Source organism: Piliocolobus tephrosceles, chromosome 10 (genome assembly GCF_002776525.5).
Source record: "Piliocolobus tephrosceles isolate RC106 chromosome 10, ASM277652v3, whole genome shotgun sequence".
NCBI lineage: Eukaryota > Metazoa > Chordata > Mammalia > Primates > Cercopithecidae > Piliocolobus > Piliocolobus tephrosceles.
The window spans coordinates 20,231,732-20,243,074 of record NC_045443.1 but is presented as its reverse complement, the minus strand read 5'-3'; the positions used below and the strand labels follow the sequence as shown (position 1 = coordinate 20,243,074).

The 11,343-nt window shown below is 36.1% G+C and overlaps 1 long non-coding RNA gene across 1 annotated transcript; it reads left to right on the top strand.

The window, feature by feature from the left end:
- Positions 1 to 518: 518 nt before the first annotated feature.
- Positions 519 to 8,329, top strand: LOC111552073. The gene is made up of 4 exons (XR_002734542.1): positions 519 to 603; positions 2,572 to 2,668; positions 3,912 to 3,966; positions 8,151 to 8,329. It is a non-coding gene; the product is annotated as an uncharacterized LOC111552073 (long non-coding RNA).
- Positions 8,330 to 11,343: the final 3,014 nt, after the last annotated feature.

Below are 11,343 nucleotides of genomic sequence, written 5' to 3'. Positions count from 1 at the left end.
TTTATAAGAAATGCAACCTTCTAATCACAAAATTTAATTGTGCTCCACTTTCTTCAACCTCTCTTAAAGTTTCAATTATTTATAAGCATCATTTTTCCAAAAAAATAGATTTCAAAATCACAATAATGTATAGCACATTTCACATCTCTCTTGTTTTCTAAATTTTTCCAGGGCTTGCTTTCCAATTAGAGACACCTTGTGTTATAAATGTCTCCTCTTATATCTAAACTTTTTGGTAAAACAATTGGCACAAACGACAGAATGCTCAATAGTTTTACCATTGAAAATATGAATATGAATAATTTTTTTAATTTAGTAGTATACTTTAAAATTTCATACGTTGAGGAAATGTAGGTTGATTATTTTTGTGGCAGAGGTTGATAGTAATCCTCCAATGTATATGTTCTCCTTTCTTCGTAATTCAACCTTGCCCTTGTTGGGTTCTTTTTCTTTTCTGCTGGCTAGAATATCAGTAAGATGCTGGAGTTTAATCAGCCACAGCAGACTGTGAGGTGGAAGCCACTGGTGATTGTGGCCCAGCACCAAGATAGAAGGCATTTGGATTCCTGGTGATCACAGACCCAGCATGTCATCTCTGCACAGGTGACATTAGATTCTATTTGAAGAAGAAGACATTCATATTGTTTAAGACATTGTTATTTAGAGATTTCTGTCAGTAGCAGGCAAACCTAATCCTAACTAATATAGCCTACAATGTACTTTCACAAATTTAACAATCTATGCTACATCCTGTATAATTCTTACCATCTTGATTATTTACTGAAGATGATGAAATGTTCATCTCTGTCACATGACTATTATTGGCAATAGCATGATTCACCAACTCTTGGAGATTTTCCTGAAAAACAAAAACACCAATGTTTGTTTTGACCTTATTTGCATATGATCACAGATATGTAGAGATAAACCAAATCAATCTTGAACAAAATAGCAAATGACTGGTGATAATAAAAATATCTATATGGAGAGAGGCACAGCTGAAAAGGTAAGAGGAAGCCACACAAATACCAGCTAAGCATGGGGAAGGCAATGCTGGAGTATTTAATTGAGTCATTTCAAGTTGTATATGACTTTTACTTGTTTTTATCAACTACAATGTTTATTTCATTTAACCACAGTAAAACGAAAACTGTGACTTGTGTTTCACAGGGAGTATAACTGATTTAATGGAATTGTTGCAGTTTTATCACTTTTCTGAGTTAAATTTTGCCTCCCCTAACTTTTCTGGGAAATAAAAATTCACATATTCTCTGTTCTTTTTTTTCCTTCCTCTGCTTAATTCTATCATATGCATGACATTTTATAGAAGGCTTATGTTCATTTTCTAATCAAGATGGCATATATTAAAAATCAGATCCATCATGTGTCATGCAACTATCATATGACACTATTTATTTTTCCAAATTCCAATGATTTACAACTGCCGTTTAATTGCCTGAGAGCATTTTAATCCAGGGTAGTTAACATTACTTGAACTGCTACATCATTTAATTGTAATATTACAGGTTTACAAGCAAAAGCAAGCCTTGAACTAGAGACAGCAAGTCTACAATTAAAAAAAAAAAAAATCCAAGAGAAACCATCAAGTTTTAAAAGTTGATGTCAGAAATATATCATTTAGTTCAAATAAACTACTGTGAAATAATATCCTTTAAAACATGTAAATAAAGAGCTAAGTACCTAAAAGTAAAAAGTAATATCTAGAGGAAAGAGATAATTTATGTGTTGGATAGTGAGATTGGGCATAAAAAGTCTGGTTCCCAAAACATTTATGAAATATTTACACCATTCCTCAGGAAATGGCTAGAATATAAACAAAGTACCCTACCTAGAAGAGCTTCAAAAATCATTTTTATAGTGGCAATTAATTTAATTTCTGAAACGCCAAGGAAATTACAAATCTATTGTGAATGTTTATGGTACTTGACAAATCAAGACCAGAAATTTTATCATCATTTACAATCATCATCAATTACAAAACTATTCAAGAGAGTTGCATAAGAAAAAAATACTTTTAGCTTAGATGCAACTGAACAAAAGTATGCTTCAAATTGTTTTTAGCATCATACACAGAAGTCCAAGTTATATTTTAAAATTTTTGATTCTACTACACACAATTTTATTAGATTTTAATACATTACTAAACCAGAATAGCAAATGCCATACCCTGGTATCACACCAGCTAAAAAAATATGATCAGAAATTCACTTATTCCATAAATATAAAAGTATGAAAATTTATGGACTTTCTTTTAAGTTTTAAAAATTTTAGCAACTCTATGTTCCCCACTGCAGTACAGAGAAGCAATATGGTATTGTGATCAAGAGTGGTTAATCAAACTGTCCTGGGTTCAAATCCAGGTTCTGGGCCATCTGTGTAATCTTGAATAAATTACTCATCTCCACTTGCCTCAGTTGTAAAAATAAGAATAACATTTATCTCATAAGGTCATGTAAGGAGTAGCTTGCAAAGCTCACAGCTTCAAGTAAGAAGTGGGTATAAAAATCCAATTCTGGCCTCATTTACTCTCATGTATTTACTCTTTTTTAGGTCTTCGAGCAGCAGCCCAAGGAAGGAAAAATAAGGACACACATTTTTGGCTGGATTAGTAACGTCTTTCCTTTGTCTTCATCCACCAGTGTTTTTGGTACACTGAAAGGCAACAAGAAATTTAAAAAATCTTATTTTCCATGTCAGAAGCTATTACATCATTCCATTTGCAATAACATACTTTAATCTTCTCCAGGTTTCATAAATTCTTGGGACAACTATAATAAATGTTATTTGCTTGGAAACCTAAAGAAGAATGCATAGTTAAATTTTTCAAAGTATGACCCCCATTAGAGTAATACTGAAGGAAAAGCTAAGTGGTTGAATTGGAAGGATAGGCGATAATATTGCTATGCTTCTGAAAGAGTACCCATTCAGGAAATGTTAGGAAATCTTAGTATTTGGATCCAAAGCCCTTGCCAAGAGAACTTGGCAGATGCAGCAAATCAGTCCTTTATTAGATGTGTCAGTCTCAGCTGCACACATATCTTGATAGTTAAGATGTAAATATTCATCCCCTAGTCATAATGGAGATAAGTGCTGAAAAACCTCTAGAGACCGGCTACTTAACAACTTGTGAGATTCCCTGAGATACACATGTAGAATCTCCTGCATTTCTCTGAGGTTTCCTCCCAGTATACTCAGATAATTGACTTTTTTTGATTTTTTAAATTAATTCCACATTAGATTCTGTGTTACTATGAACCACACTACCGTTTATGGAGAATTAACATCTGGTTACAAATAGTGGTCTCATTGTTTTAACCTCATGTGGGTTTACAGGATTTATAGGAAGTTCACTGAAACCAACACTTCCTTATTCTGTTTAAGGAGTATCAAAGATTTATGAATTCATTTTATAAAATTTCCATCCTTAACCACACTTTTTAAACACCTTCTAAAAACCAATTACCTCATTTTCAATTAATTAAGCCAATTAAACTATGAAAGATGTTCACATGATGGTAGCTCCATAGTTAACACATTTCAAGAAGCTGTTTTGCCTTTCACATCTCTTCTGTTACATGCAGAGTACTAATCTCTACCCGGATCCTCTCTATATCAATCCTCATTTTTAAAGGTAGAGACCCAAACATTACATCTTAATATATACTTTTTACATTTAAATTGTAGTCAAGAATTTAAAAAATTATATCATAGTAAAATGTCTATTTTGCCATTGAAACAGTTCTGATATGACATTAATGTATCAGAGCATCCTTATGAACCCTAAGAATATGTACAATTATTATTTGTCATTTTAAAAAAGTAAAGAATAAAAGAGCACTTAACGTTTTAGCAAATCAAGGCTTGTAAGTAATGCGAATATTGTCTTCTAGCTTCCCAGAAAGTGTGGAACATTGGCCTTCGTTTTCAGATTCATGTGAAAGCTTGGTAAGTATTATTCTTTTTTTTTTTTTTCTTTTTTTTTTTATTATACTTTAAGTTCTAGGGTACATGTGCATAACGTGCAGGTTTGTTACATATGTATATCTGTGCCATGTTGGTGTGCTGCACCCATCAACTCGACAGCACCCATCAATTCATCATTTATATCAGGTATAACTCCCAATGCAATCCCTCCCCCCTCCCCCCCTCCCCATGATAGGCCCCAGTGTGTGATGTTCCCCTTCCCGAGTCCAAGTGAGCTCATTGTTCAGTTCCCACCTATGAGTGAGAACATGCGGTGTTTGGTTTTCTGTTCTTGTGATAGTTTGCTAAGAATGATGGTTTCCAGCTGCATCCATGTCCCTACAGAGGACGCAAACTCATCCTTTTTTATGGCTGCATAGTATTCCATGGTGTATATGTGCCACATTTTCTTAATCCAGTCTGTCACAGATGGACATTTGGGTTGATTCCAAGTCTTTGCTATTGTGAATAGTGCTGCAATAAACATACGTGTGCATGTGTCTTGATAGCAGCATGATTTATAATCCTTTGGGTATGCGGCCGGGCGCGGTGGCTCAAGCCTGTAATCCCAGCACTTTGGGAGGCCGAGACGGGTGGATCACGAGGTCAGGAGATCGAGACCATCCTGGCTAACATGGCAAAACCCCGTCTCTACTAAAAAATACAAAAAACTAGCCAGGCGAGTTGGCGGGTGCCTGTAGTCCCAGCTACTCGGGAGGCTGAGGCAGGAGAATGGCGTAAACCCGGGAGGCGGAGCTTGCAGTGAGCTGAGATCCGGCCACTGCACTCCAGCCTGGGCGACAGAGTGAGACTCCGTCTCAAAAAAAAAAAAAAAAAAAAAAAAAAAAAATCCTTTGGGTATATACCCAGTAGTGGGATGGCTGGGTCATATGGTAAGTATTATTCTTAAATGAGATAGATAAGTGTTCTAAGCTCATCTTTTCGCTCCCAACTCTGGAGAGATAATGATGCCTACTTACACTCGGATGCACTGGGTCATATACCTTCACCAGATCACAAAGCCCAGGTCAGATACATATGATGGTGTGTCACTTTCTACCTAGAAAATAGCGATCATTCCATCAGCCTTCAGTGTGTTTCTTCTAGGGGCATAAAAGGTAAGATGGCAAGGATGCCTAATGCCGAACACTAAGTGGATAAGTGACCTCCAGCAGGTTAAAGTAGCATAAAAGAAGGCTGAGTTAGTGGTGAAAGGAGCTGGAAGCCTAAATTATCCAACAGTAAGTATTTCCTAGCTATGTTCTCTCCTAGCCTCAATTTACTCTTACATAAACAGAGTAAAATCAACATGAGTGACCCACTAGAGCAGAAGGGGGTGAGAAATATAGGAGGGCAATGATTTAGACCAGGCAGAAGAATGGGCTTGAAGAAGTCTTTCCCAGAGTAGTTGATGCTTTAAGACAGGTATAGGACTCACCTGGGTGAATAAGATTTTGAAAGAAAGGTGGCTTAGACAGAAGGGACAGTGAATGTGCAGGGTTATTTGATTCATGAGATAATCAAAACATTTATCCCACATTGTGCTTGGTCCTTAACTGTTAATATGTTCGCTCTTTAGTCCAACAAGGCAGATGTTGCCTAATCCAACAAGAAAATATTTGCTTTTGGTAAATGTGCTGCCAGCGACATTCTTAGCACTCAACAGAAGAGCACCTTAGAAATATGGAAAGGCATGTCAAAGTCAGCTGCACTAGTGTATGAACTCTGCCATTGCACAGAGCCCTGCACTTAGGAGGTTTCTAAACTTGTTAATGCTTTGCTGTTGCTGTCTTAAAATTCTTAATAATTTTGAACAAAGCAACTCACGTTTTCATTTTTCACTGGTCCCCACAAATTACACAGCCAGTCCTATTTATGCTATCAGATAATCCCGATTTGTGTAAATCAGATGGATTCACATTCTGGTTTTCTTACTTCTTAGCTTCATGAACTCCTAGGAGCTTTAATGATAGAAATATCAAAATTTTTTTACTCATTTGTGAGGATCAAATATATTTTGATTATAAAACTAATTTTTATTTTATAAAGTATTGCAGAAACAGAGAACAGTAATCAGTCACAGCTAATAAGATTCTTGTTTATTTTTTAAAAATTCACTTATTTGGAATGATTTCCAATATCTGGAAATTAGTACGTGCCTACTGCCATTTCCTCTCTCTCCTTCTCCTTCTCTTTTTCTCCATTCCTATTCTGTCCTTTGCAATTGAGCTTATAGTATATGCTAAATACTGTACTGAGTGCCAAAAACACAGATCGAAGCAGACACAGTCTCTTCCCTTGAGGAGCTTATACTTGCATAGAGGAAATAGAAACAGAAATTGACAAGTTTGGTGAAGTGTAACAGGCATTTCATAGAAAAAGCACAGGGTGCAATAAGAATACACAAGAGAGCAGTGGCTAAGATTTGGGGAGGTGATGTGAGTGGAAGTGGCTCTGGGAAGTCTTTCCCAAGAGAGTTGATAATTCAAGAAAGGGATAGGATTTAGATGAAGGAAGGAGGCATTGGAATGAAGGTGTTTTAGGCAAAAGAGAAATTGTGTGTGCAGTCATAAAAGCTTGAAACACATGTTTCTTATGAGAAAGCACAAGTAGTTCTATTTATCTGTGTCAGAGATGCATGTGGAAGAGTGAAGAATTAGGAGGCTGGAAAGGGAAATAGGCAAAGGCCAGATCCACGGGTATTATAAGGGGTAAACCAGAGTTATAAATTCACCCTGAATGCTCCTTGAAAATTATAAAAAGGTAATGAAAGTAGAGAGATGATATGGCTAGAAAATAGTGTAGAGATGAATGATAATGCAACTTAGATTAGAAATATTTGTGGAAGAACAGCTGACTCTGTTATAGAATGGAAATTCAGAGCAAGCTTCAGGCCCTCAAGAAATATTTTATGGAGCAACTGTGATGGAGCAAGTACTTTGTTATGTTCAGAGAACACAGAGATAACTAAGATAGATCCCCTCTTCCCCAGAAGGGTGGAATGCAGTGTAGTGAGTGCAGTGAACATGCTCTACCCAGGATATTGAACAGAAAAGGGGCCCCCAAACTTCCTAAGGGACATAGAGAGTCTTTTGCAAAAGAGCTGACACTAAGTCTCAGAGGAATGTCCTGAATTGAGACTTAAAAGATTAAAGGAATTAATCAGACACAGGATGCGGTAATTAAAAAGAAGGAAATATTCTAGGCAAAGAAAGTAACATAAGCAAAGAAAAAGAAATGAGAACTTACATAGACATGCAGTGTCCAAGGGAGAGGTGGATAAGAGACTGAACCGGAACAGTAATTGTAGAGATGAGGAATAAAAAGGAAAGCCAGATTTATGGAATGTTTAGGAAGCATTAACATGACTTTGTCATGTTTGGATGTGAGAAGTGATGGAGGTGGGGGAATGAGAGGAGACTCTTTTCTACCTTGCCTCTTTTACCCCTTAAGTGCCAACAACCACAGACAATTTCCGAAGCTATTAATTTTAGCTAAGTGTTTTTCCTCCTCAGGCTATGTTTTAGGAGGAGAATCTGTGGTATAAATCTACAATCACTGTAAATTAATATAACTACAGTCACACTACTGTTCATTTGATTCCAAAACAGATATACTTGGAATCCCAGCACAAACTTGGTTTTTCAAATATAGCTCCAGACATACTCATGGTCAACATGTCCCCTTGTCAAACAACAACTACTTACCATCAACTTAATACATCATGTACAAGGCATAAAGATATCTCATTTCCTCAAATCAAATTCAAGTGGTTCCACTGTAGAATCACAGAATTTGGGGTTGGAAGGCATCTTAATATTTATAGAATCCAAATATTTGGGACACTCTCTGCAATCTGAATTTTGTATTCACAATTTTCTTGAGGTCAACAGGCTAGAGAACAAAACAACTTACCACTTGCTTTGATAAGTTTTTCTTTAAGTCCTAGTTCTGAGAAATAAAACGATTTGAGAACCTGAGAACAATAAAATATGACTACTGATTTCATAGTCCCATGTACTTTCAAATTCACTTTCCTATTTTGCCAAATCAAGGTTGAATTTTTCCCTCCTCATTTAAATGTTTCTCATGCTTTTTGCTGTAAGAATTATATTAAAATGAAATTAGTCACTGCTTGTTTTTATTTTGCCTGGCTTCTTTGACAGGAGAAAAGAACACAGACTAAAAGGAATATAAATCCAAAAGAATGAGTGAAATGAGAATACACAAGGCATGAGCAATAAGACTGTTCGGCCAGAAATAATGAGAATAACTGCTCTACAGCTTACAAACCAGAAACTTACACGTTGTATCTCATTAAATTTTACTTTGAATATTGAGAACATTCAGTGCATGGATAATATTTAAAAGTCATAACTCCAGAAGTAGAACCAGTTGATGAATAAAAAAAAAATTCTAGTCAAAACATAATTTATCAATTATGTACAGGGCAGGCCAAAACCTTGTTTTGCCTCCTGGAAAATTATTTACAAGAAAATGATTGCTTAGAATGTTCCTTCTTTAGGAGCTCCCCAAAATCTCTAAATATAGGTGGTTACATTAACTAATTCAACCTAGAAAACAAGCACATCCCCCACTTATGTATACACATGTCTTACCAGATTTATAATCTATACTATTTGGAGCAAGGAAAAAGGATTTACATATTGAAACAAAAGGAAAATTATAAATTTTTTTATTATTCGATAAGGCAGTCATAAATTTCTGACATAAACACATGATTATAAATGGAAGGTGTCTTTCTAATGTATCATATTAGATATGCTCTAAGTTCTGAAATATGAGATCAATCCATGACTAATGGCCTGATAAAAATCATGACTGAAGAAATGGGATGACAGCCAAGGAACAGATTCCTGTGAATAAATAATAATCAAATGCCACACATATAGCTTAATTAACACTGCCCTTTACTTATTTTTCAAAATCTTGCATTCATTCAATGAATATGTGAAGATCTACTATATGCTAGACTTAACTCAATTTGTAGCAAGTTAATGATCATAAATAGGTGATGAAGTCTAATCTCTTCCCTAAAAGATTTTTGTCTCATTCACTGCTGATCTTGTGTGCTTTTTTGTTGTTGCTGAAATTGATAAATGTTCACCACATTCAGTAATACTTTCCAGACTTCCAGACAGATGAATTCATAACATACACATTCGCGTCCCATTAAATACACAAGTTTTATAGTTTTTGTTTCCAGAGAATACAGACTAAGTTTATTTTTAAGAAGAATTAATGAAATAAGAAAATGATTGCTTCACTGAGTAGTCTAGACTCAAAGCCACTGTTTGTCTAGATAGTAACTTCAGTGATGTACTTCTTTTTTCCTCAGGGACCTGTTCCAATTAAAATGAATCTACTCTCCTGTAAAGCTCTCTTTATCTGGCTACCACGTACTTAATGAAAACTTCAATACCTGCTCCTGACTGGTTCAGATAGGCTTTCAGGACAAATTCCTTTATTTTTGCTATTTTATTTTATTTTACTTTGTTTTATTTTATTTATTTATTTTTGAGACGGAATCTCGCTCTGTCACCCAGGCTGGAGTGCAGTGACATGATCTCTGCTCATTGCAACCTCTGCCTCCCAGGTTCAAGAGATTCTCCTGCCTCAGCCTCACCAGTAGCTAGGATTATAGACATGCACCACCACGCCCAGATAATTTTTTGTATTTTTAATAGAGATGGGGTTTCGTCATGTTGGCCAGGCTAGTCTAGAACTCCTGACCTCAGGTGATCTGCCTGTCTCAGCCTCCCAATGTGCTGGGATTACAGGGTTGAGCCACTGTGCCTGGCCAATTTTTGCTATATTAAATATTGACTTTGCAATGACTTTTCCTAATATTTTTAAAGAGATGGTCTTATTTCCTTTTATCTTTTCTACTATAGTTTCCTAGAAAAGGGGAAAGTTTTTTAGGAATGGAATTTTGTGGTTTATTTTCATTGTTCTGAGCATATATCTGTTTTTTGTTCATCTACCTTATTTTCAGTTGAGGGCAATGATCGTATTTATGGTTGTATTTTGCATTATAACAAAAAAAATGTTTGAACCATAATTCATCAGTTTAGTACTCCTCTGCAGATTATGTAGATTTATATAGACATGTTTATATTATGCCAATCTACTAATATTAATGTAGACAGTAGTGATTTTATAATGTTCCAAATAGCTAATTAATTAAGGTTTTCTAAGATTGACACTCTGGAATTGAATTTCTCTAAATATTAGTCTACAGAGAATGCTTATGAAGTTAGACTGTGGACATACACTAACTAATGTTAAAGGCTCGATAAAAGAATCTTATTAACCTCAATTCTTCTCTAATGATTCAATATTTCATTAGGTAACTTGATAACTGTGTCTATTCCTTAAAATGCTGAAATGATGTCTCTCTCAATTTGACTCAATGTCTTCAACAACTTTCCCAAGGTTACACAGCCAACGACAACCTAGAAATGGATTAAGATTCTGTATAACTCAAAAGCTTGCACGTTCCACATGAGGCAGAAATCCATCAACACATTGTCCCCGCCTCCCCCATATCCTGCTTTTCCTATATCTCTACATAAGCGACAAGCAACCTAATCTACTAAGTCACTCAAGTCAGAAAACCACAAGCCATCTCTAATGGAATGGATGTTTGTGACTCTCAAAACTCGTATGTTGGAATTTAATCCTTCATACAGTGCTGTTTGGAAGGTAATGAGGTCATGAGGGTGGACCTTCATGGGTGGGATAGGTGTCCATATATAAGGGACCCCAGAAAGCTCTCTCACTCTTTCCACCACGTGAGGATACAGTGAGAATAGGGCAGTCTGCAACCCTCGCCAGAAGCCAACCACGCTGGCACTCTGACCTTAGACTTCAATCTCCAGAACTGTAACAAATGAATTTTGTTGTTTATAAGCTACCTAGTGCATGGGACACTGTTAAAGCAGCCTGAACTGACTAAGACACCATCTGAGACTGCTCTCTCTCTCTCTCTCAGAGGACATTTATAATTAGGCCCTCAGAAGAACTGAGTTTCCTTTTTTGACATTCCTGGTGCCTGACCCTTTATTTCCATTTCTTCTTCCACCATGTTAGATAAAGTCTTTATGCTTTTCCCCAACTGAAGTTCTCTTCTTCCTCTCCATCATTAATCTTCTATACATTCCTATAATGTCTGGAAATTAAATAACAGGTGTACGAAAACTATTTTTTTTCTTAGACAGAATCTCACTCTGTCGACCAGGCTGGAGTGCAGTGGCATGATCTCGGCTCACTGCATGCTCCGCCTCCCAGGTTCACGCCATTCTTCTGCCTCAGCCTCCCAAGTAGCTGGGACTACAG